This window comes from Anser cygnoides, chromosome 4, assembly GCF_040182565.1.
Source record: "Anser cygnoides isolate HZ-2024a breed goose chromosome 4, Taihu_goose_T2T_genome, whole genome shotgun sequence".
NCBI classification, from domain to species: Eukaryota; Metazoa; Chordata; class Aves; order Anseriformes; family Anatidae; genus Anser; species Anser cygnoides.
In genome coordinates, this window is record NC_089876.1 from 72,144,774 (window position 1) to 72,171,877 (window position 27,104).

Sequence of the window (27,104 nt, forward strand, 5' to 3'; positions counted from 1 at the left end):
CTATGAATAGCACAGGTGTGAATACCTGCTCTCGTGTGGGAGGTCGGGCATGGCAGAAAGAGATTCTCAGCAGAGCACACACAGGCTAACTGAAGGGACTGGCAATTTAAGCTAGTTTCCAAAGTAAATGAAATAAGACAAACAGTAGGGTGGATCTCACAAGTCTTTAGGATGCTTCTCTTTCATAATTTGCTGCACTTATGTAAACAACTGCTAAAAAGCCTCCCCTGCTCCAAGGGGCAAGCTCTGCCCTGTGAAGGCAGACATGCATGCAGTCCCATCAGAAACAATGGTGGTTGTGAATGGCATCCAGGGGGTGGACTCGGACTGAAGGGTAAACCCTGCCTCAGCTACACTTGGGATAAAAGTGTTAGGAATGCAAAATGAAACACTCCAGTAATTCAGTCTTCCTTTCTCTGCTTCTCTACTGTCAGGGTACCTGCTGAAGTGGGAAAATCCTTGGCACAGAGCAGATAAATAATGTTGTTCTCATAAATGAGCTATTTAGAGTGCTTTATTGAGCCTTTTTTTTTTTTTTTTTTTTAATTTGAGAGAACTTGAACAACACTTTATGCATTGCAAATTATTGCACTGACTTTCAGCTGATGTGGACACAACAGTTATTATCACAGCCTCGCTGGTGTCTTTTGGGTCAAGTCTGAAGAAAAAGTAGAGTCTATTGTGTTACCCAAGCAAGATTGCATGACCAGGAGTATCAGCATTCCCTATCATCCAGAGGGCAGGAATGTGCACAAGGCCTTTTGTAACTCCTTTTCCAGAAAGTGTCCAGATGATAAGAACAAACGAATTGGGAAAATCTGATGACAGAAATAGCATTTCTGACAATGTTCAGACCTTTCACCCTCTCTAAGATTTCTCTAAGAAATTCTTCTGCTAGCAACTACACTGTAACTTCTTACGTGCAGTTGCCATGGGCCATTCCTGTATCACTCTCCACCATTTTTCTTAATTTGCTGTAATCTCCAGTTTTAAATGTTTTTATTTTCCAGATCTTGAATTAGGGAACTGCTTATTGCAGCTCTACAATTAGGGAGCTCTATACTGGCTGAGTAAGGGCAGAGGGGAAAAACAGATGTTTCTTATTTTTGTTGGTCTGCATTACTATTTATATATATATTATTTTTTACGAAATTGTAATTTTGAAAATATTAGTTATCCATTCTCCCTGTAAGTTGAGAAGTATGATCATTTTCACAAGGGCAACTAAAGTGAAACAGATTCTAACAAATCACTAATAATAACTGTTATCTGGTGGTTTTAATCATCTCTAGAATGTCAGAAGTCCTCAAGCCCTGATACAAGAAAGCACAGATATGTGGCAAATTAGTATAACATGTTTCTATTCTGTGTTAGATCAGTTACAGTAGAAAACTGGTGTTTTAACTCACATTTGTATTTCTGCTGATAAGCGAATACCTTAGATCGAGCATTTTGCATGTGGCATATGCCTTCAAGGACAAACACAAAGGCTTGTAGTAGGGCTCAGTACACTCAGTAATGCTGCAAAAACATCAGGAAATTGTGAAGAAATAAATAACTTGAGTCCCATCATTATGATAGTTAATGGCTTTAGGGATGGCACTAAAGCAGACAATATGGTCAGAATGAAGTCTCCATCTGTGTCTGTGCTGTCAAGGGAAATAGTTTTACATCATTTCTTATCTCTCTTTTGGTCCCTGTGACAAGTAGCCCATGAGGTGCTCAGACCCTGCACTGAACTGACTAATGAAAGATGATAGACTGGGAATTGATAAGTGAATTTGACTTGACTGTAAACCCTATAACGTCAGACAGCAACTCCTCCTCTTATCCCTTTTATAATCTTTCTTTTAGTATGATGCCCCTAAAAACCTTCCTGCATAGCTCTGAAATGTCGTTTTCACAGTGATTCAGAAGTGATCAGAAAGGCAAGCAAAATGACACAGAGAGCAGGGCTAAATTAATGGGCTGTCAAAAAAAGTATTCTCACTTGGAAGGATTTCAGGTTTCTCAGATCTGATGCTAACCCAGAAAAAATCTTGACACAACCGAATTCTATTAATTTTCAATATAAAAGCTGGAGTTTTTGATTGAAAGTTTTGCAATAGACTTTTAATTCATAATCAGACTATTCATGTTTATTCTCCATTCCAGTGACAGGCAAACCCACTTCTGATCCTCGAGCCCAGAGAGGTCAAGAGGATTACTCACGTGAGTGAAGGCATATACATGCTTAAATGTGAGCACAGTAGGAGCCAGAGTTTAACGACCTGTTTCACTCTAAGTAAGAACTTTGCACGCTCATTTGAAATAGTCCAAGTTGTCTGCAAAGAAAACCACAGAAAACCAAACAACCCCCCTATGACAAGCAGCCCCTTCCCTCCTCCAAACCTCAACAGGGATGTGTTGCAAGGTTGCTTGTATATCTTGGCAAAAATCACCACTTAAAAAGTATTTCAGGGGTAAGTTGTTATAACCATTTCAAGCCCTAGTTACAAAACAGAAAAGCAAAATATCACCAAAGACAAAACAACCTTTAAAAAGTTGATTTCCATTTTCCCAAGACCACACTCATGACTGTGCACAGGTAGTAAACTCTGATCCTGTTTTTGAAATAATATTGTGTCAAGAACCAATGGTTCTTTCTATTCTTCTGGAATCTGTGTTTTGACTTCCTATATTACCAACTTACATAAATTTCTTTTTCTTTTTTTTCTTGTTTTCTATTTTTCTGTCCTCCATGCTCTGCAGTATTCAGGCTCTGGGCCAACATAATTGAATTATAACAAGGAGCTCACATCCTTAAGACTGACTATTCAGATAAACTCTGACTGGATGCTTAACAGCTGGAGAATTGGGCATAACATCTCACTGATGAATCTTACCTTTCTCTCTTTTAACTCCAGTCACCAGAAGAAGAACCACCAAAAGCCTGAATGCATTTAGATCGTGAATGGGATGAGTTGCTATCTACAGTGGCTCTAGAGGGAGCAGGGAAAACTATCTGAGACTTGATATATACACAACATTTTATAACGCAAAGTCAGATGATTCTATCAAATATGACCAAATAAGTATAAATTTCTATATGTTCATGAATATAGATGTTAAACTATTCACCTACTTGAATAGGTTACCTACTTGAACCTGTTCTCCTATAATGTTCTGCTAGTACTAAGTCAGTTGAAGGAGGGCAGAATGCTGAGCATAAGGTTCTCTTCTTTAGCTGATTGTTGGTGTGGAGGAGATAAGTTGTGAACAGAATGAAGAGGTTTGTGAGCTTGAACTCTTAAACTGCATCTCTTATTTGCTGTCAATCAGGGCATACTAGCTAAGAATATAGCTGTTGGTTTTTCAGGTAAAGAGCCAGAGCTAGATCTTTGTGATAAATATTTTCTCTCTCTGTTTTATTATTATTTCTTTCAGTGGTGAAACTGAAAATTTAGGGGAGAAGTAAAAGTTGCTCTGACATGATTTTACTGCAAAAAGTGAAAGAAAAAAGGAGATGACTCTTGCTGAAATCAAGCTGACACATTTTAAAGTCATTTTTATAATAATAAAAAAAAAGTAACTGCATGTTTATTATTTCGAAAATGTTCATTATTTGGAAAACATTCTAAAAGAATCCTTCAGATTTGTTTCCCTTCTTTTTTTCCATCTTTTTTTTTTTTTTGACTGGGGTGGGAGCTGGCTGTGTGTGCATACATTCTGAATTCTTGGCTTAGGGCTTGTGAGAAGTATTAGTTTTCTGTAAATGAAAATTCAGCTCCCCCCTCTTGACTCCAAAAGTAGAATAAGAGAGTAGCAGTTTATAGTCTCCCAAACCTTGTATTTTTGGAAGGATGAGTCAGTCCTCCTACAAATTTCAAAACAATTAGTTATGAGCTGTTTCCAGTAAATTTGATGGATAGTAAATTTGACGAATAATAAGACTGTATGTTTCAAATAAGAATAGATTATTAGTTTTCACTTTTATACATATGATTTGACTGACCACAAGTGTGCACTTAAATAATTAAGGAAAATAGGTAGGGGTTAGGCTGTAATAATCAGGCTGTAAGCAGTTCCTCCTGTGTTACATGTTCTATTCAAAGGAAGCAATGCTTATGTCAGCCCCAGCAAATTTAATACAACCTCTTTGTTCTTCTAGTTCATCTTCTCTAGCAAGTTTAAATGTAGACTTTATCTCAGATTAAAATTTATTCCTGCGAAAATGGCAGTTCTGGAAGGCGTCAAATACTGACTCATCCAAACATGGAACTTTTTAGCTAGATCAGGATACCACCACCATGACCACAAAGCTGCTAACTTCTGCTAGAAAAACCATTCTGTACTTGCAAGTGGAAGCTGCTGAAACAAGCAGTTTTATGCCTTCTCGTGTTGTGTTTCTGCCTTTGTACTTTGCCATTCTTTAGTGAGTTTTAGTATAAGCCAGGGGACATTAAATTTCTGAAGCTTCATCTTGACTTGGATCCATTCCTCAGAGCTGGGTGATTACGCTCTACACAGGTGCAATGCAGCATTTCTGGGACGATGAAATGAAACCCATCTGCATCTTCCAAGTTTCAGCTATACCACCTGCCCTCACTCTTATTTAACATACTGAGACAGCTGGAGTAAGATGCATAAATCACCTTTAGCCTTTGCCTAACTTTTCTTTCTCTGAGACTTTGGGTATGGGTTCGGTGGTAGTGTTAGAGGATACATGAGAGCCTCTCTATGGTCACCCTGGTCATACTGCCTGCTTTCAGTACTGGTGGAGAGATGAAGTGATTCTGAGGCTGCCACGTATTTGTTGATGTACAGTGAGTAGGATTTAAAAGTTATTTGCTTTCTGTTTGCACATACAAAAAAAAAAATCAGTCAGGACTCTAATGACCTGTATCTCTTGATTATGAATAGTTATGTACATGTTTAGTTTCGTATTTCCCCTTGAAGCCTTTGGAAATTTGCTGTGTTGTCTTATGGTGCATTTACTTTGCTCGGAACGCTATGCATACCCTGCAATTTTTCATAACTAATTTGGGAAACTAAACTTTATACCATGATCCAACAAGGCGCTTCTCCCCTTTCTACCCTCTTTTTAACAATGTTTCTTTGTTAGCACTCATTGAAAAACTCCTATAATGTTCACAGATATAGTTTTTTAAGGTATTTTTGAGGATGGTCTCCCTTTCAAGACCATTAATATTTGTAGAATCAGTAGGTGTTAAATATTAGATGTGAGGTCAGATTTGCTGATGCTTATTTTGGTCAAAACAAAAATCGCTCCAATCTTAACCTTTAAAGTAGTAGAAATTCAATGATTTTCTTGTTGAGAAACAGCACCACAATGCTATCCACAGTCTTTAAAATATTATTATAAGAACATACTTACAAATATTCAACGTGTAACCTAGATAAAGGTTCCAGTAGTACGTATTTTAACCTATGAACAAGGTACTCTACTTCTATCATGAATAACTTCTGCTAAATTGTACTGTTCTGGCCATTTAAAAATTACTACGCCAGATGATGACAAGCAAACTCAGTATCCAATATGTCCATGTATTAAACATAGCCTATAAACATCTTTTAGTTACTGTATGTCGGCAGGAATATTTTTTGTGTGTTAGTATACAATAAAAGCAGCAGGATTTTTAGATGGGGGAAAAAAAAAGGAAAGGGAGAAAAACAAAACAAAACATTTTCACATAGTGATGGTGGAATTGATTAAAATAGAAAACTAACTTAAGATTGAAAGCCCCACTGGGGAAAAACATAACAAAACAAAAACCAAGGCATTATATATTGAAGGGGAGGCAATCGATTTTCCATAAGGTTAGGCTTGCTTGTGATGAAAAAAACTTCTTTAAAAGATACCAGAAAAAGAGAAAGGATCAGAGCGCATTGAATGGATTATATTTTTCTGACAGAAAACAGAATGATCCTGTTGTAGTTTTGTCAAAATAAAGATAGTGGTATCATTTTAGTTTTTACTACTTAATGTTAGTCTTGTACTTCCATAAAAAGGAAGTTCGGCTGCTGAATATGCAAATAGAAATACAGTGGCCACATATTTGCCTTCTATAAGAAACACATACGCACTTGGTGAAATAGCTTTCTGTATTATTTCTGCTATCTGTGAAAGAGATTAAAGATGTCCTCTTTGTTAAATCTCTGGGTACTGAAATATTGCACAATTAATTTTAAATCTCTGACTATTTACAGAAGTAAAACAGCTTTAAGAGGATAGGTAGCAGATCTTAAATGCATAGCTTGCATCAGTTTATATCCACTGCACCTTCTGATTGAATTCTGGTTAGTCTTCAGTAACATGCTTAAATTTGATCTAGTTTCCACTATCTATTATTTAACTTAAATGAACAAAAATAAAATGCCCTACCAAAAAATTCCTCCTGTATACCTTGACTTCCTGATTGCAGTAATGTATTCATTTGGAAAGCCAACTTCTCTCAAGGGCATAGATTTAAAAACAAACCAAAATATAAATTAAAAAGAGAGGGGGAGGAAAAAAAGGCAGCAAGGACCAAACAATAGCTGTCTCAGGTTTGTTTTTACTGGGTTACACAGTAAGTCATGTGTGGGCTATATTTGTTTTAAATTTCCTGGCTAACAATTTCTTAGTCAAACAACCTTGACGGTGTCCCTCTAACTTATTCATGGCACCATGCAGAGATATCACAATGAATTTATTTGCATCCCTAAGTATTTCAGGGGCCTACAGCTTCTTCACAAAATCTTCTGTGCTGAACTTCAGAATAAGCATCACTGTCCATTCCTATTGATTGATTGATGGGCCTGTGAGCCCCGTTCCTCTTCTGACAAGCTGCACTTACAGGAGCTTAGTCTGGGTAAATAAGCAGGTCAGTGAAGTGGGAAGTATGTGGCTTTATAGTGCATGCAGGCCATTGTTTCACCAGATGATTACTTGGAGTATATAAGGTGGCCAGTCATCAGAACTGAACGTTACTTAACCTTGTGCTCTCTGGAATAGGGAGAACAGTTTTTAACCTCTATGAAATGAGCTTGTGCTAAGCAAGCTATTAAATGATAGTTAATACAAGATGCTGAGAAATAATTTGAATTCATGAACTCATCAGGCATTATTTAGATGTAAGTTTTTCATTAGCATTTATATTTGCCAAGCATCTCTTCTGCTTTTCATGTGTACTACAGACAGGTTCCATCTCTTTCTGTAAGTGTCAGCAATCATTGGCATTGTGGTTAGTACCGATCTTGTTCTCATTATGACTCTTTCCATCTTTAGGCCCGCTATGAGCGGTTTGGAATCTTTGACTAGGTTGATCTGTGAGCTCCTTTCAGGCAGTGCCATAAAAATGTAAAAGTCATGCTGTGTTTAATTAAAAAAGAAGCGTCACTATCTCTTGTGTACAACTAATTGCATTTCCTTTTAAATTAGGAGAAAGATATAGCAAGGCTGGACCAGATCCTCAGCTGATAATTTACATTTATTAAGGGTCTGTCGTAGGGAGTCTGCCTATGGAATTATGATTACATTTATTTTTTGTAGTTAATGCACACAGTTTGACTTAGGTACTTCAATCATTGCACTGTGTTTCAGTAATGAACATCATCATTGATAACTACAAATTACAGCTCCAAGTAAAAGAGAGACAAATTCATATCCTTCTTCAGGCTTTATTAAACTTTTCTGACATTTAGAAAATGCAGTTTGCTTTCCTACTATTATGCATTAGTGATTTAGGAGAACTCAAATGGAATATATTTGCAGTGTGCATAATCATGGTTTGGGGAGCAATATATTCAAGGAATCCATTTAGGAGTAAGTAATTCTTCTGAATGGTATCCTTCAAATGAGGGTGTGCCTGCACTGTGCATGTCAAAGATCCAGTCCTGCTTTTTCTTCTTGTCAGTGCCAATATTACTTTTCTGCTCTTTTCCTACTGCATGCAGCATGCTATATTTTCATTGGCATTTGCCATTTGCCTTCTCTGCTCAGAGCTCATTCGATTTCGGTGGGATATCCCTGTAGCAGTGTGAAGCACTTTGGGAGATAAGGTGCTGTAGAAATAGAAGCAAATAGCTGAATATCTAAGCACCTGTCCCATTACCTGGGGTGCGCAGAGGGACTGTAATTCTTGCTAAAGCAAACAACTGAGGACCCTTGTGGAATAGAAGATGTGCTTTGAAGTTGATTATCACTGAGGATAAAACTTAATTTGCTGAACTGTTGCAATTTCTTGTAGCCAAAATGTTTTTTGAGGAGTGCTGTGGGCACAACCAGAGTTATCTTAAGGGTTCTTCTAGCTTGTGTCAAGGCTTCCACCTCATCACAAAGTCAAGAGATTAAAAATTCTCTGTCCTTTTTTGGACCAGAAGATCTGTAGCTACAAAATAATTGTTACATAGACACTAGCCAATTAAACCATTTAGTTACACAAAAAAAAAAAAAAGAAATGAAGGAATTTTGAGAAATTTACATCTCTGTCTCAGAATAAGGTCAGGGACACATCTTACAGATGCTTGACCTACATTTTATTTAAAATACATGATAACATAGGCTTTAAATCTTTCTCAGATCAAGTCTTTTATTGGTTTGCTGTCCTCATCTATAGAAAGCTTTCCTGAAAATGTATTTATATCTTCTTTCTGGAACTTTAGTTCATTTTCACACCCTGTTCTGTCCTTCACAGATACTGAGAGTGATTTATTCCATTTTATTTTTCTTTTGCACTGCTTCTTTACAGGATATTTCCATTCTTCCTTTCAGGCTTTTCTGGACTAAAAGCCAGTCCTTTGAGCTATACCTTGTAGGTTCACATTCTCCAGTCCTTTGAATATGTTGTTTGCTTTTCTCTAGACTTTATTCAGTCCATGTATATCTCTTGTAATTGTGCCAAGGCAAGGATTGTTGTTTAAATTTCAGCATTGCTAGAGTTGGTTGGTGCAATAAATTATCTGAAGATGCTTGCAGATGTTTACATCAACGCAGCCAACTATGTTGCTTGTCACGTGCCATAGCCTGACATTACTGATTTTGGTTCAACTTGTATCTCACCATACTGCTGCCTCGTTGCTTGTCCCCCTCAGCTGATAGTTTCTGCCCAATGATATCTTTAAACAATCCTGTTTGAACTGAATTCTGGCTTTCCACAACCCATTTTTCTAGTTTGTCAGCAGTGCAAATCCTGTTCTCCAGCATTTATGCTGTCACTTAATGTAATGCTATGTACGAGTTCAATATTCTACCATTGTGTTACTTAAAAAGAAGGTGATTTAAAAAAAAAAAAAAAACACTTTGAATTTGGCAGCAAAAGGTTGAACAGGTGAGTCTGACTGTTGAACACCAGTGGTACCTCAGCCTGCCAGTCTATTTAAACAACGGAGTAAATCAGCTGCTGCTGAGCTTGGGGAGAAAGGAAGCAGCCAAGTGTGCAAGCCCAGTCTGCTGTTGCAACTTCAGTCTAATGGCACAGAAAACAAAAAGTCAAAAAGAAGGCAAGGAGATATTTATGGCTGTTGGTTAAAATCAAAGTGATTACCAATTTAATCTTACTAGGGTGATAATAATGATAATAAATAATATTTTGCACTCATTTGGACATGGAATTAATCAACTCCCCTGAAGAGTGCTAGATGGAAGAGGGTTAGCAGAGAGATGCTGAACTGAAAGGATATACCATAAATCACGGCTGAAGTAAATTTTACTTGCTGAAAAGAAATGCTTGGGAAACTCAGTTTTCAATGCAATAGACTTAGTCATAACCACAGTTCATGGTTAATTAAAATACCTTTGATTAACATTTATGTTATCACTGTTTAAAATGTTTACTGTTTTCTAATTTCTTTGGCATTTCTCTGTATTTGCATTAGGGAATGTATCTGCTGATATTTTCTTTGTTCATTATAGGGACAATAAATATTGTGATTTGTCAAATAACAAAAACATCTATTAGTGAAGAAGTGGTTGCTAATATAAAAATCAACAAACATTATTAACAGCAAATTATAGAATAAATAGTAGTTTTCAGAAGCTGCTCCTACTCATTAGAATTAAAAAGACCTTTTGCTTGTCTAATGAAGCATATACAATGATTTATATGGAGTTTTGTCATATGCCCTCAGTGAGGGGCATCACTTAGTTGTTCTGGCCAAACTGACCCACTTTCTTTCTGCTCTCTACTGGCACTCCTGTTCCTTCCTGTTGGAGGCAGAGGGTAGGAACCCCATGGCAGCATTTGCTGTGTTACATAGCGCTGTACCCATGCAGCCCAGGCTGTGCTGACCTGTTCCCATGTGAGAACAGCTGCACTGGTGCAGACCTGTGGTCTGTTCAACCCTATAAGTAGTCTCTAACAGTGACCGTAAACATTTGCCAAGGGAAAAGTAGGAACAGGGCATATACTTCTTTCATTCTCTCCCAGTCTCCAGCCATGTTCAGCTCAGAAACTTTCTTATTTTGTTGTTCCTTAATTAGTAGTTTGCTCTGTATCTTTCTTCTCGTTACTTCGGCAGTCTTCTTGTGAGCCCTGTGAATTGCACCCCCACCATCCTCTGGCCTAGTAGGGATCTACTGCCTGAGTTTGTGTTGAGTCTGGCTCCTGCTATCTTATTGGATCACCTGTATTTTATCCAAAACTCTGTAGGTTTCTATATCCCCACAATGTCATCTGCTTTCTAGCTATGACAGTCCTTGTTCATTTCTCATATGGTAGCGGTTTGTTTCACTTGGCAATGGCTTCGTTTGCTTATTGACTTTTTCTGAAGTTTTTCCGTTTTTGATGCATCATTTTTGAGATGAGAGGAGCAGAACAAATGCCCATGTGCATGAACCATGGTGTGTACAGTGGTGTAATGGTGTGTTTATTTATTTTTCAAAAAAAAAAACACTGTCAAAAGTCTTTTGGAAGCCTAAATAGAGTGTCACCTGGATCAGTCTTATCTACAAGTTCATTAATCTGTTCAAAGATCTCTCGAGCTCTGTTGGGAGGGACTGCTATTTAGAGAAGCCATATTGAGTATTCCAAAGTTTATTGTATTTACACAGAGGTCGCTAAAGATATAATAAAAACTAAGAAGTTAACTAAATCTACATAGCAGCTGAATCTATATAATATAAATATCTGTTGGCCTAACATAATTGGCATTCTTAAAGGCCTGTTGATCTCCACGTTCCTCCACACTTCCCTTAGAAACTATTTTTAAGACTGGAAATGCATTTGACATCTCCCAGTTTTCATGCACCAAAAAAGTTGTCCCTGTGCATTCTATGATGGATGTGCTCAAGTGGGGGGTTGCTCAGGAGGTAGTTGAAGAAGAGAGAGATGCTTCATTGGATTGTCATTGACCTACTAAATTTTTACTTCTGCTCAGCATCCCCTATGTACAGCATATGTACATGAGTTACATGAGGATTCATGAAGTAATCCCAAACAGTTGTATTTTCTGCCTTCGTGCTTGGTCTTTCACTTTGTCACAACTGTTATAGTCATCAGGGTCAGTCAGTAATACAGATCCATTTTTATATTCGTGTTATTTTGGCCTAGAATATAAGTCTATGCAGACTGCTGGGTATTTTTAACACCTATTCTGACAACAGCACAGCTTGCTGTCTCTTTACGGAGTATTTTGTCATGACATTACAATTTCTGATATGCTTAGTAAATTAATACCTTCATTTAGAGAGAGACGTTCTGCTTTCTCCATTTTATTTCTAGCCTCCTAGCATTTGTGCAGAAATGTGTTTACCTCGATGCTGATTCTTTGCCTGGTTCTCCTTAAGTGTCATTCCATTTATTTTTCACTTCCTGTTTACTTCTAACTTCTAACCCATCTTAGGTTTGGGTTGAAGAATTTGTGGCATCTTCTTCCTTAGAAGTGCCATTCCCAATCATATGCTTTTATGCATATATCAGTCTTTCCTTGTTATTTGCTTTCAAAGTTCACTGATAACCTTTGTGGTTTCAAGTGAGAACAGTTTAGTTTCTTATTGATTTAGTGTCTTGATCTTCTCTTTGGAGTGTTTTTCCCCTTTCTGTTGCCAATATGTAGATAGCTGGTACAAGGTGAAGAGAAGTCTGACTACTGTAGAAACCAGGTCACGCAGATAACAGGAAATGCAACGTTAACTGCACAATTTATTCAAATTAAGCGTAATGAACATAAAAAAGGTACAGAAGTAGTATCATTGGTGTCACAATTTTAGCTAATTCCAGCAACTTTATCTTGATCAAATAACAGCCTTAAAAAAAAAATAAGTAAAAAGCAAACCACAATGCTTTTGCCTGGGAAACTGTAGATGCCTCAGCATCTCTTAAGGTATGTGAACTCTTAATTTCAACAAGGTTCTTAAGCTCATGATTAATTTAGAAGGACTAGCTGATTTCAAGAGTATTCTCCTACACACTTAAAGTTAAATGCATACTTAAGCATTTAGATGAAACAGAATCCGCAGGAAACTAGGTAGAGGAATAAAATTATAAAAATATTAGGTAATATGGTCAATAATCATAAGCTAGCTCAACTATCAAAACAATAGATACACATTTAAGTCCTCTAAAGGCACTAGTAAATATCCCATTTGGCCAAACCAAAAACATGAAAGGAACATCCTGCTATATATACAATAGGGCAAAGAAAAGGTATTTTAACTTGTGAATTAGATGACAGAAGAGAGGTAAAATGCTAATCAGTTTACATGGTAACTAATTACACAGAGAAGGAACAGGCATACAGATAGAATTTACAAAGATTGTAAGCTAGTGTGGTGGTAAATAATTCACGTATGGAATTAAAACAATTAATGACAAAGTAATTTATAGTATATGCCCCATGTGAAATATATATTACCAAGTGTTTTAATGCTTGTTTTTTTTCCTACAAGGTTCATGAAACTTTTATTGTATATCATATTACATACTTTCTCACTGCTGAAGCTCATTTATTCTTACAGTTTTTGTTCTGCAAGGTCCAGCAGATGTTTCCATTATTTTTCTTATTGTATTTTGTGTCCTACCCCAAACTTAGTGTCATAATGGGTATGTTCAAACAAATCCAGTGAAGTCAATAGACGTTTTGCCTACATCAGGATTAACTTAGGGGTTGCCCCCAAGCATTCAGAGATGCTTTAAATAATCACAGTTAGGAAAGATTTTTTTGTAGGTAATCTGAATATAGAAATATAAATTACATGTAAAATAAGGAATCTGATATTTAATTTTCACATGAGAGAGAACTATCATTAGTGGGTAATAATTTTGCATATTTAAGCTCTTTATCAGTAAGTAGACTTACATTCATGGATCTCTCTTGTCTCACAGGACAATTAATGTTTTCTAGTAAAACTACTGGAAAAACGCACAGTAAACCAATTTGAACTTTGCACAAGCATTTATGTGACTTATATTTGAACAGAACAAAATATGTTGTAACATTATGAGTGCTTTACTAGGCAAGGAGACTACTGGAGCTATGCGCCTGCCTTAAATGCATTCTTGTCATTTAACTTTCTTCCCATCAGAAAGGCTTTCTGAGAGATTTAACATTAAAAATATAAAAGTAATGTAAACTATTTTTGTCATACTGAACATCTTTGAAGGCTACAATTTCGTCTTCAGAGATAAGACATAACTTCCTAAAAGGCCTGGCACTCCCTGAAGAGTAAATACTCGGATAGGAAATAAAACACTGGCCTTTGACACAGGGCTGTTTTCTGCTGGTGATTACGGATGGAAATCCAGCAGAGAAATCCTCTATCATCTTTGTCACTAGACAAACACTGAAGTACCTTGTACAGTTTATTTTTGTGGTTCTTTTAGATCACATGTAATTACCATGCACTGATGCTCTTTAAAATGAACTCTGGCACCTCCATCATAAGATCAGTAGGTGAGGCAACACAGAAAGAAAACTCCCTGAAACATTATTTGTTCCAACCGTGTAATCAAACACACTTCAAATTTTTCATTGGTATTTATATTAATGAGCAAAGTAATCTGTGAAGCTCAGTGGGACTTGGCTGGAAAACAGACCAGTTTGGAATATTTTCTGAACGTGGTGATTTTGCATCAATCCTTTTCACAACTTCCATAAAGGATACGGGAACAATATAGTTTAATGCTCAGAAAACCTCAGGTAATGTGCTTTCAATATACTGCATATCTGGTTTTGTTTTTCATTTTTATTTTTTTTATTCACTAGCTCTGTCTATTAAATCTTGAAACTGTTGTTACAGTGCTCTGAAGAGATATCATCTTTGCTTGTAATGTGTTTTCCTGATGATCTAGTAGGTAAAAGGGAGGATTTAAAATTGTGGATTAAATTTATTTTAGTAATGCCTTAGGAATTTGAGGTATATATTTAGTTATCCCTGGAACCAGACTATAGATTGGAGAGTATTGTTCTGCCTTTTTTCACTGTTAGCATTGAGCAGGAGTCTGGGAGAAAAAAAAAATTGTTGTTGTCATTATGGATATATAGTGACAGTGTTGTTGCAGTTAACTGCAAATACATTCCCCTTCTGCAGCATCTGACTAATGCTTATCTATCAACGTGTTATTGGAAGATAGAAAAGATGTCCTTTTATATTTCTACCTAAAGAAAGCACAAACCAGATGAATGAAAATACTCAGCGAGTCTTTCTGAGCAATGTCCAACGATAAGTGAGAAAAATGTAAGAGAGACTGAAGTAATGATAGCTGGTTGATGTGTGTGTGCATCTCTGCCTCTCTGGGTGTAAAATTATTATTTTTTTTACACAAAAGCGATGCGAGCGAAACCAAAGGATGAGTGGTGGGCAACTTCTGTTGGGCTAGGTTTGGACGCAGGCATTAATCTAGCACCATCAGAGGGGCACCGTGACCGACTCTGTGTGTCTGTCTCTGTAGCGAGGAGTTGCAGTGAGGTGGCTGCGGGGGGATGCTCAGAAGATGGATAAACCGGGGCAGCGTCAAACTTCAGAGCACCGCTTTGCTGGGCGTACATTAGCAATGCGCTTTGTGCTAATGGTTAGCTCTGACTCATTATCAATCATTATCACTAAGTAATCAAACAGATGGTCCTTAATGATTGTATCCCACATTAGCTGTGCGCCTACAGTCCCACAGAATGGATGCCATCTCATTAGCACTGGAGGCTGTGGTCTGCACGGGTTTCAGTTGCTGAGGTTGAGGGGACCAGCCTCCAGCCCTCGTTGATGACGGGAGTTGAAGCTGAAGTGGAAAACCTTGTTCTTCATCACTTTCCCTTAGTCACTGTTGTTATTTTGTGCTCCTCGCTCCTGCCAAAGACTAAAGAAGCAGGTCATGTTCTGGCTCCAACATACATCTTTCCTGCCTGTACTACATCATATGCTTACCTTGCAGACTTTACTGCTTACACATTTTGCTGTACTCTTTTTGCAGTTAAGCTACAGGTTTCCATTTAGCCCTTTGCAGTTATATATTATTTATATAGTTCTGTATTTCTCTATATATTAAAGCATAGCTGTGGTACAAAAGCTTAGCTTTGGTACACAGCCTAACTGTTGTACAAAATGCACGTGCATTTTATTTGATTATGCTGCTTGTAGTGTTATGGTGTTACAAAGTGCTTAGTCAGTGGTGCTCCTCATGCTGTTTTGGAGTCCTTAATGGCTCATTTTAAAGCAAGCAAATATTAATTTTATCTTACTTACTGCACTTCTTCCTTACAATTAGAACAGGACTCTGCTTTGGCTACAAGGGAATCTGCAATTCAATATTATATCCCCAAATGATTAAGGACGTATAAACAATACAAAACTCCCCCACCCCATCCTCTGCCTCTCACGATCTATTTTATGAATAGCTTTCCTATGGACTCTATCTGTTATTATATTAAATAAGATCATAAAATCAGCTTTATGAAGGCTATGCTACTGCCTGTATTAATGAGTGAAATGAAACTTTTTTTTGTTTTCCCTTTCAAATGCAATTAAACTGAAAATCAACATTGGCCAACAGTTTTATTTCAGAACTTCTGATCACAGGAAACACCAAGTAACTGTGAATTATGGTTCTCTAATTTCACTGCAGGGTCAGGTGACAAACTTGTATACTGTTTTATATGGCACCAGAACTACGGAGGGGTGCAATTATAGGCTTATAACTCAGTTTTCTTGATTTTTTTACTTGACATTATATACAGATTTACTGTGCAGCACAGCCTCCAGCTCTTTCATTGCTCAAGCAGCAACCCCTTTTCTTCTGTCTGCAACTGATCCATGCTTGTATCTGCCTATTGCTTCATTTTTGTCTGCGCTTGCATTTACACATTTAACAGCTATTTCCTCTCTTAATACCAGGAGTAAAATATAAATATATATTAAACATATATAAATATATATATATCAGTGAAGAGTTGAGTACACATAGGAGTTTCAGCTCAAATAACAGACTGGAGAAATATCTTGGGAATTAGAGGTAAATATATCTGTTTCAATCATAACGAGAGGTGCACAGACAGGAGTATGGCCCTGTTACCTACTGTGAGAAAATCAGAAGTGGGACGAGATGGTCGAGATAAATATTTTCGATGCACAGGACAGGGAAAATCATAAAAATAAAAATAAAGCAAAAATTGCAGTGTCAGTGAGAAGAGGAACTGACAGGAATAAAAAAATAATAGTCATGAGAAGAAAGAGGCAGGCTTTCAAATGAATGAATTGTGCATGCACTGAATCTGGCTAAAGCACTGTGTTTCCTCAGAAAGAAAGAGCTGAAAGTATGTGAGTACTTTAGGATGTTTGGAAGAGAGGATGAAAAGTTATAAAGAGCTGGAATAGCCTTTATTTACCTCATCGGTTCATGCAAGTTCAGGTAGATATGAACTGCCTGCTCACTGGGTTTAGGGGAGGAGGAGAGAAGTGAGAGTCCGTCAACTTTCTAGCAGAAGATGGGTGCAATACTAGGATTAAAATGGCACTGGAAAAGTTTGTTTTGGTGGTAATACTTGACTTGGTTCCCCAGCAGCTGCAGGGAATGGGACCTGATGACCCAAAAGGTCCTTCATGGTTGGTGTTTACTATGTTCACTCATAAAGCTGTAACAATACTTATAAGAAAATGTACTTATTGGCAAAGGGTATTGAGTAAGCTTTTAATACAATGTAGTTAGCTATCTCAATAAATAAATAAATAATTGGCTGTGTTTGAATAGATGGAGCTGAGAACGTTTTATTCTGTTGCTATGTAACGCTGCCTTTGTGGATCCAAGAGAGGTTATGGTGTTTCCTCAGAAACATCAACATTTTCATTGTTTTTAGAAAACATAATACAACTGCAGAAGTGAATTCCTACTCAGGCTTTTAGGACATTTTCAGAAATAGATAGGGTTTGAAGTGTAAAATATTTCTGTCCTATTCTCTAAGAAATCCTCTATGAAACTACAGAGAAGGGGAAATACAATTTGTATGGATTGAGGAGAATGCATCTTAATGGGAATAAAGAGTAACCTGATATTCTAGGTTGAAAAACAACCTTTGAAATATTGCTCATGAAGCCTGGTGATTTATACTCTCAACAGAAATAGTCTAAGAAAATATCAAACTGTTAAGTAGTTAACACAAAGTCATTCATTTTTTTCCCATTTCATCATGAAACAGATGTTTTTCATGTCCTATTGACTCACTATTAAAAAAGAAAATCAATGTAAGATGTTATTTAGAAGCAAAGGCTTTTTTTCTGATATTACTTACACCCTTATATCAAGTCAAAGATTCCACTGACTTTACTGAATTTTAATTCAGGTCTTTACCGAAATGTAAGTCAAAAGTACCTCCCTAAAAATCTGTGCTCTCATGCTAGTGTGAAGTGAATGATAAGGTGAACTTGGTTTATGGTGGAAGCTAGTGCTGGCTGCTTTAATTTCTACAACTCTTCTACTTCGATTAAAAGCTCAGCCTGTGCAGTTGGTGGGCTAACCCTTGTATGGGGAAATTAGACCATAATTACATATTTGACATTTTGAAAATCAAACCTGGACTAGTGGCTTTAAAAGAACAAAACCAAAACACAAACAACAACAACAAAAAAAACACAACAGCAACAAAAAACATGTTACATAGCCATATGAGTATGGAAGTTGCAAGACCAGCTGCCCCTGCATGTGATAACTGCAGTTATCATGTGAAGTGGTGCCTAGGAGCTCTCCTAAAGTTTAGGCATCATTTCCTAAGAAGTTCAATACCGGTTTCCTCATGTAACTGTTGATTTGGCCTCTCTTTCATGGTTCAATGCAGTGCTGTTAGCAAGATGATGTGTGTATCTTTTTCTTGGCATGTACCTGTGTGTGGGCAGTTTGGGTTAGGTGTAATGCTTTTTGGTGCATGCCTATAGATTGAATCATTATAAAAAAAAAAATTCAAATGCAATGAATATTACTGTAATTATCAGAACTAATAAAAAGATTAAATATTTACTCATTTGCAAGAGGAATATGGAACAAAAGACAATGAGAGACTATGCTGTATAAATGATTCTTTTCCATTCCTGTTATTATGCAATGCTCACTTTCTGCAGGAATTCTTACCCCTTTCAGTTAAATGCCTGCGGAAGTAGGTAGGTTTAAATAAACTTGAATTACCCATGATGCTTCCTGTAATTATGTGGGGTCTGGTTCTGCAGTGCAGAGTGTTTTGACATTATATGTCTGCCCTGCTGCCTCCCTTCTCTGTGTATGCCACCACATAGACTGCACATCCTCTTTGCTCAATATTTGCACAGTGCACAATGGAGTTTTAATCCAGAACAGGGTTTCCCAGAACAAGGAATCATTTCCTCTGTCACAACATACATCACACTGGTTAATGAATAATACCTTTCTCCTAAGACTATCGGAGAATAAGCCCCTCTAATATTACCTTTGTTATGAGAGTTACAAGACTGAGAAAAGGAGGTAAGAATTTTTTCCTCACTTTTTCAGTATAAAGGATAAAGCTGTCTTTTAAAAATGAATTCACAGGTTTATGTTGTTATGAAAATATATTTGAAAATGCTATCTGAAAATGATTACTTGAGTGGGTAGTTATCAGGCTGAACTATGTATTCCTGTGTTGCAGTAAAATTTTTCATGAAAGTAGTATTTCTGGTCTCAGAAGGTGAGGAAGACACTGACAATTTTTAATCTCAGTGATACTGGCCTTTGTTTCTTTGGGAACGGCTTGGGAGTTTTGTGAAGGTGAAATTTATTACTGCATGTAGTAGGCTTCTCTCTTACATAGACTAGATTGTTTCTAAGGTTTTATAAACATATATTTTCCAAAGACAGTAAAAACATATTGACAGCTTGAAAAAAGTGTATTGAAAAAGTGCATATATATATATAGAGAGAGAACTGAAATTAGAGGGGGGAAAAAATCAGTTCTGTAGGGATTGTAATAAAAACATGGTTTTGATACCTCAATGCCAGTCTGGGATTCCTGTATACTACCAAGAACTTAGTTTAGGTCAATGTGATGTCCTAAACTGACCAAATGATCAGAACAGAGATAAAGTGCAGCCTACAATATTACTTCACATTTAGATTTTCCATTGAACAGTGGTTACTTTGTGCTGAGGAAGTGATATAAAGTAACTCTAAATCTGGCATAAAGAGGGAGAAAGGGGAGAATCTTAATGCCACAAAACCAAGTCAAATCTTTCTTGGCCCTTCCTCTTATGCCATCCTCATATGGTGGATGGAAAATCATGTACAACCAATGCTGTCTTCACCCTGTTGGTTACTGGTGACTTATTAACCTGCATTAGTCCCTGGCTTTGGTATATATGTGAGGATTTTGAGGTCTCTCTTATCTATGTAGACACGTTTTCCTATGTGTGATGTATTACAGAAAAGTAATGGTACGGGTCGGTCTGGTGATGTGCATTTCAGATGTTCTGAACCAATCCAGTCCAATGTGTTTTTACTTTCTGCTGATGACACTTCTAGAACCTTATTCTATTTCAGCTTCTACATTTTGCTTTTTCATGACTGAAAACCAAAATGTCATAAAGTAGCTGGTGTGAAATCCCTTCTTCCTTTCTTTTAACTGAGTAACCATTTACATTTCAGCAGAGGGCTTTTGAAGAATAGAGAACTTTTCTAAGGCAAAGAGGCGTTTTTAAAGTGCTGAAGGTAAATGAGCTGCTTGTTACTACAGACAATTTGACTGCCCTTTGCTGTTACCCATGCCTTTTGAAAACAGAAAGGGGCGGGGAAAAAAGCCAGTATTGTTTAAAACAGTTTCTGACAGAACAACTTTTACATAGTCAGCAGTGTGTTTGTTAAGAAGAAAGTACATTCAAATTGAACAGACTGAGCATCTTTATCTGATGTAAACAGATATAAGAAAGATGATGGAAAAAAAAATGAAGAATTTCTCCCACAGAAAATGGCTTCTTGATCTCTGAAAACAACAAGCTTCTTGTGAAGTGCAGTCAAGGCTTACAAACACGTTGCTGTGGTACACTGAGTTTGAAATCCCAGCTGACATTTCAAATGGTATTTAGACTTATGACAAATCTGATTTATTTGGGTCTTTCTCCAAAGCTGCCGTAAAAGAAGTGCTGATTTGGTGACTTATTAGTCACAGCACCTTCAGACAGCTTCTTTTTCTAGTTGAGGAAAGTGCTAGCAGATCTATATATTCTTCTTGGTGTAAAAGTTGTTGTAAAGATGCTGTTCGTTTGGCTGGACTCTTCAATGTCTGATGAAGTCTTCAAAGCTGTATGTCTCCTTAAAAAAAAATAATCCTGTCAAACAACAATTTTGGTAATTGAGGATAATGCCGTGCAAAATGCTGATTTTTAGTGATTCAGAAGGAACACACTTCAGCTCTGCAATGAAAAACTGGTCCTTGTGGTTTATAATCCAAGTAAAATGGGATTGAAATGTATCATTAAGTATTATTGCCCGAATAATATTTATAAAACTTCCTTTCAAAAGTAAAATGAAATAACTAATTACAACAAACATCCTCTCAGTAATGAGGCCGTTCTTAACAAACAGTTGCATTTAAGGCAGTGTTTTCACATAGAATTGGAATTTGGTTGAAATCTTAGGTTCTAACCCAAAGTTTGCGTCACTAAGGATATTTGAGTGAAGGTGTAAATAAGTATACTTTTTCTGAAATGCGTTCACTGATTTCAGTTAAATGAAGCACACTTTTTTTTCCCTGTTTCACCATAGAGTGTCTCAGTATTTACTTCAAGATCCTATGTATTGTGAGCTGTGTTCTGGTCTCTAAGTTTGTATTTCTGAACACCCAGGAAAGGTGTATTAATACGAGGAAATCTAGAGTACTGATTAAAAATATAATCCTTTGTTGGTATGCAGGGGAATGCAGGACTTCCTGTGTTTTAAATTCACACTTATTTGTCACAGAGTTTCCAAACTTTCACTTGGGGGTAGAATACATTTCTTAACAAAAAAAATACTTTTTTAATCTTTCATTTACAGCTCTAATAGCATAACAGTGAAGTTGGAATGCCTTAATTTTTCAAGCAGACAAAAGTAGCTACTGGTCATAATCCTAAAAAAAAAAAAATATGAAAACTTAAGAGTCTGAAGTACTGAATAAAATTCCTGTATCATAATGTTCCTACAGATTTGTGAGTTTCTGATCACGTCTAAATCCTTGTTCAAGTATTGGCCTTTTACTTAAGTAGTTCTTTTTACATCTTCATGAAGCATTTATACATAATAGGCCTACGCCTTCTCCAGTGTAAATTTAAAAGAATAATCCCAGTTCGGTTCATGTTTTTTCTTCTGTTTATTCACTGAAGTGGTCTTGCACAACATTAGCCCTTCACGTTATGCACAATGCGAGGCTTCAGGAGCTCTCTCTACAGAGAATCTTGCTCAATGCAGACAGATGGTGTTCTTTTCCTTTCTCATTTGGCTTGTGACTGCCCAGAATGGCTGTAATTCTCTCATTCTCCCATAGGTGCTCTCCTATAGTGAGATCTGAGATTACAGTAGAAGATTTTTGTCCCTTGAGGTACTAGTTCTGCTTTCATTAATCTATTTCTTAAGGTCACTGCAACTCCTCCTGATATTCCTATCCTTCCTTATATTTAGGTAACATTTTCAATATTTTTACCTTTCCTTTCCCCTTGTCATCCAGACACTTAATTACCCGAGTCTTGTTTCTCAGACTGAGACCATTATCGAAGCACTAAATGAAATCAGGTTGAAGACTGGTCCTTCAGAGACTCAACTCTGCCACTGTTCTCTTCCTGTCATTACACATTGTCACAGCCCTTCATTGTTGCCCCTTACTGGAAATTCACCTTAGCATTAGAAAGAAAAAAAAAAAAGGCACTTCTTTGTCTTGGCCAGGGTCCCAGGGGACAGTTGTCTGTGCCATAAACCAGTCATACTGTTAGTCCTAATATAAGGTAACAAATTTAATTTGTTCACATTTAACAGTGCCAGTTGTCCGAGTTCAGGTATGAGACTGACACTTTAAGGACTTCAGAAATAGCTCACAATTTTACTAAGATCCTTTCTGTTTAAACTTACTCTGCATAGCTATTCTTTGCCATTTGCCTCTGTAGTATGAGGAACAGTTTAGAAAAAAAAAAAGCTATTGTCTGGAAATGCTGTGAGAGTGACAACGCTAGCGAAGCCAAGATTTTTGCATTCTCCACTGATGTTATGTGCATTGTCCCTGTAACGCATTGTGTGTATCAGTTCACTGCTGCACATTAGGTAGACTCCTGACGACAGCCTGCCAACTGTTTAACAGAAGGGGACCAGAGATAGTTTGGTTGGTTGGTCAGTCTGTCTGTCTTTCTAGTCATCCTAATCTATTCTGATCCCCTTCATCCCTGCTGAGGCAAGAGAGCAGAGGCTAATGTAGATAAGCAGGAACTTCTGTTTTTTTGAAAGGTTTCCAGGCTTATGTCTCCTAATGGATGTGCTTAGAATACTCCTGATGTGTTTTCCAAACGTTGCTAACACTGTTTTATTCTGTCAAAAATTGCAAATAGCAAAACCCCTATAGATTTTCAGATGAGAGAAAGGAATTTAAACATCAGAAAAATCTGAAGACATCCTCCTTTTGCCATTATAGATGTTAATTCTATCAATAATTCTGCATGTTAGTTTGATGAATAAGCTCTTATTTGTGCCTTAAAAAGGCAGACAACAGAGATTAGTGATTGCTGCAAATTGATATGTTTAGCATGTCCTTCACAGTACTTGACCTGACCTAGGTCTGATCCTCATTTATATGGCATAACAAAAATCTACTTAACAGATGCTCAGAGGATGCATTTTCATAGATTCTGAATCTCTCTGGTGTTAATTTGCTTACATTGCTGAAAACAGAGGGGGATATGTCTGAAATGAACCATGTGCAACCAAAAAGAAAAAAAGAATGAAATAATGTGTTCATTTTGAATTAATGCATCAATGAGCTGGTAGGCCTATTAATTGTAATACTCAAAGGAAAATCACCACTTCTGCACTCGCCGAGCAGCTCACCAGCACAGCATATCAGGCTTTGGGATTGCTAGTTAATTTGAAAAGTCATGGAAGTAAGGGAGGGTAATAAAAAGTCAAAGTGTTTGTCTTTGCTATTTCAGCTGACGTGAAAAGTGTACAACTCCCCTGTAGCCCAGGTCAGCATGGCTTGTGAGCACTGAGTCTTGGGTTAGGTTAAGGAAATGTATTAAATCTTGGAATAAGATCGTTCGGTTTTGCAGCACAGAAGGCATACAATCATCACACAGCACCTCTATCGTGAACTAATAAAGCCTTTAGAGTTGGTTCTTGACATCAACCACACCAGGCTCACGCTAAAACTAAAGCAGAAGCGACTGAATCATTTTTCAGTTTCGCAGCCCTGTTTGCTGAATGCAGCATGGAAAGCCCCGAATCAGGGGATCCTTTCTGAGTTTCTTTAGCACAGCTGTGGCCTCCCATAGACTGATCAGCTGGTTTATCCTTCCTCACCTTTTAATGCTGTACATTTTGCTGTGAGCATTCTGGTTCTTGCTGCGTTATTTCAAAGAAGGAATAGCTACAGCAAGGCCAGATCCTCGCTTGATGTAAATTGATATTGCTTCACCAAAGCCTGCAGGGCTAAGCGACATTGCATCAGCTGAAGATCTGCTCCATAAAATGTCTTGGGAGTTTTTTTCGCTGATCTATAAATTACCAGAACACTGCTGTAGGAGGAAAAGTATCTAGTAAAATGATACAGTATTTTGTTTTTGCTGAAGTGTTAAGAAAACAAAAATAAAACTAAACACCACCACATAAGTGGTATGATATAATAGGTGGCAGATTATAAAGACAAAGTATTTTTTTTTTTTTTGGAAAAAGATTAAGGGGGGTAGGCACACTCTGGGGAAAAAAAGGCGTGATTGACATAAAGAACAGCAGATGGACAACATGAACTGTCTGGGACTCCAGCAGCTATCAAGTGAAATCAATCTGACCTTTGTTGGGTTCATAGCTGTTTACTACTGAATAAAGTGGAGAGAGGTGCACAGATTATGACCACCATATGTCTTAATCCAGAGCAGAGACATTTCTGGGTGTCCAGCTTCCTGGAGTCATCTGACTGATGAGCTCCCCACTTTGGTAGCTGATTTTGTGAGACTGCAATGTGCAGACAGTCTGACAGCTGTCCTACAAGTCTGAAAGCTTCATTTTTGTGGGTCTGTTGAACGAAGCTGCCTAGCAGACTCTGACATGAAAGCACTGGTGAGGATTTCCAGACTTTTGCATTTTTTGGCAAGAACCTGGAAGACCTGAAAATTCAGTCATATGCAGATCTTGTTAAAAAAAAAAAAAAAACTATCAATGTATCAGAGAGACTGGCAGTCTAGTATATTATTTGTCAACCTTTACTTGAATTTGTTTTCAGTGCATCCACCCTTTTGATCCAAAGATGGAGGTACAGTCTCCTTAACAGTGAGGCATCCAGGGTTTTATGTTAGCGACTGTAGAAATTGTGGAGGCACAGGGATGTCCTTTCCCCTCCCATTTATCTCCCTCCTCACCCAGCAGTGACGAGGGTTCTCAAATGAGGAACCTGGCAGTCTCACCCTGATAAGACTTACAGGAATTACATAAAACATCTTAACGAAGATTTAGCAACATGTGTCTCACCAAGGAGTGGCATCACTCTAGTGCATATGAGAACATATGAAGAAAAGCATTGGGCATCTGGAGAAGGGTTTTTAAAGTGTTGAATTGCTTCTTCAGTGCACATCAAGTCCATAATGATTGCTACTCAGTTTTCTTTAAATACTTTTGGCTGGGTTTAAACTATTTTTAATTATACATTGCAACATGCAGCCATTCAGCTTCTCATATAAGTGTGCATGCCAGTTCAGTGACAAGAACATTATTTGGTCATTTATACCTATATAGAGCAAGTGTATATTGATGTAATTTTTTTTACTTGTGTGGTATTTTCATTTTTTTATTCCATTAAATCTTGGTTAAGACTAAATTTGTTTCTCTATTGTATACTCTTTTTCTGTTAAATTTACTTGCTACTGTGATAGACAGTAGACTCTTACAAGATTCTGTCACTTATCTACAATTTCTAAACACTGTCCTTCCAGCATCCTTCTTGCAATGAGTTAGTGTACTGCCAAATCCTCCACAGCAAAGGTGGAGCACTCTAATATTTTTTCTTCAGTTTGTCCTTTTACTGAATGCCTGTGTACCCTGATCTCTGCGGAGGCACTGAAGTACCATTTAATAGAGCGCTGTAACATGATAGTACTTTTTTTTTTTCCTTACGCGCACATAGGAGTGAGAAATAACTTCTGCTCAAGTCAATGAACCTATTGCTGATTTATGTTGCTGTAAAGAACAGAACCCGTTTTATCAGAGCGACGACTGCAACACTGGAAAGAAAGAAGCTGTAGAATCCGCATGAAGAGAACCAAGACAGTAGATTTTAAGAACTGTTTCCCTGTGTGGTTGGTAGTGTATGAATAGTGGTTTAGTGGTATACATGGAAGCTCACTAAACAGAAGGGAGGATTTAAGGAGATACTGCCATATGTGAAATGCTTGAACCGTTTCAACATTTAGCACCAGGGGAAAAAAAAATATTCCTAAAATGTTGATTTAGCACCAGACGAGACATACTTGGCTCCACTGCTAGTCATTCAACTACTCTTCATAATCCTGAAACTGTTATCTGAAGGGCTTATAGTATATTGAGATCATAACTTTGGCACTCTTGAAACAAACTGAAAAGGAAGAAAGAAATAATAGCAGAGGAAAATGTCCAAGGAAATTGGCTCTCACAGAACAAGAAGGGTTCGTTACTCAGAGGCTCAGATCCTGGTAACGCACCTGGCTGCTTTGAGTTGCTCTGGTGACACCAGGCAAGTAAAAAACTAGCACAAATGCCCAGTTTAAAACACTGCCTGGAAACACAGCTGTCTCACTGCTTTCTTCCAAGTACAAAGGGTAGACTGGTGGCAAAGCTTTTTCTTTGCTTTCTTTAGAAAAGCTGTGCTTATGTCAGAGGCTGTTAGCAATTCAGTCCTGCATACCTGAAATGAATGCAAGTTCCCTAAATGAAGCTTCATGGACTGGGCAAGAGCTCTGTTAGGTAGCTTATGCTGCTTACAGTAGTAATACTTGCTGCTAATTGTCTCTGACAAATGAATCCTCAAACATTGTCTATTCCAAAATAAGCTCTGCCTTCCTATGTCCTGACCAAGTGTTACCACATTGTGTAGTTACATCAGGATGAATTAGGTCCAGACTAAATTTCATGTATATTCAGGAAGGGTGTAACAATTACCAAAAATCTGTTAATGGGGGAAACAAGTAAAGTAGCATACCTTTATCTGATATTAAGGAATCTATATAAAGGGATGTCTTTAAAGAAGAGGACAGTTTTAAAAAATGCCTAGTTTACCTGCATCATCTGTGACAGTTCTTAATGTGATTCACCAACTTGAAGCCAAATTTTTCTTCCACTTTCATTCTGGGCAAGTTGTAACAGGAATGGCACTGACTCTAAACTGCCTATGCCTGGCAGCATCCTACTTGGAGTCCCAGGCAAGTGTGAACTCTTGGGAATAGCTGTACCATTAAACATGCTGGGAACATCAAGCACAGGTTGTGTCCTATTTCCACT

General features: G+C 37.3%; 1 long non-coding RNA gene across 1 annotated transcript in view; it reads left to right on the forward strand.

Annotated features, from left to right (window-relative positions):
• The first annotated feature begins 4,573 nt into the window (after positions 1-4,573).
• LOC136790754 (uncharacterized) overlaps positions 4,574-27,104 on the forward strand; it is a 40,962-nt gene continuing 18,431 nt past the window's right edge. The window contains exon 1 of the long non-coding RNA XR_010831278.1: positions 4,574-4,805. This is a non-coding gene — a long non-coding RNA (uncharacterized lncRNA). The remainder of the gene's footprint in view (positions 4,806-27,104) is intronic.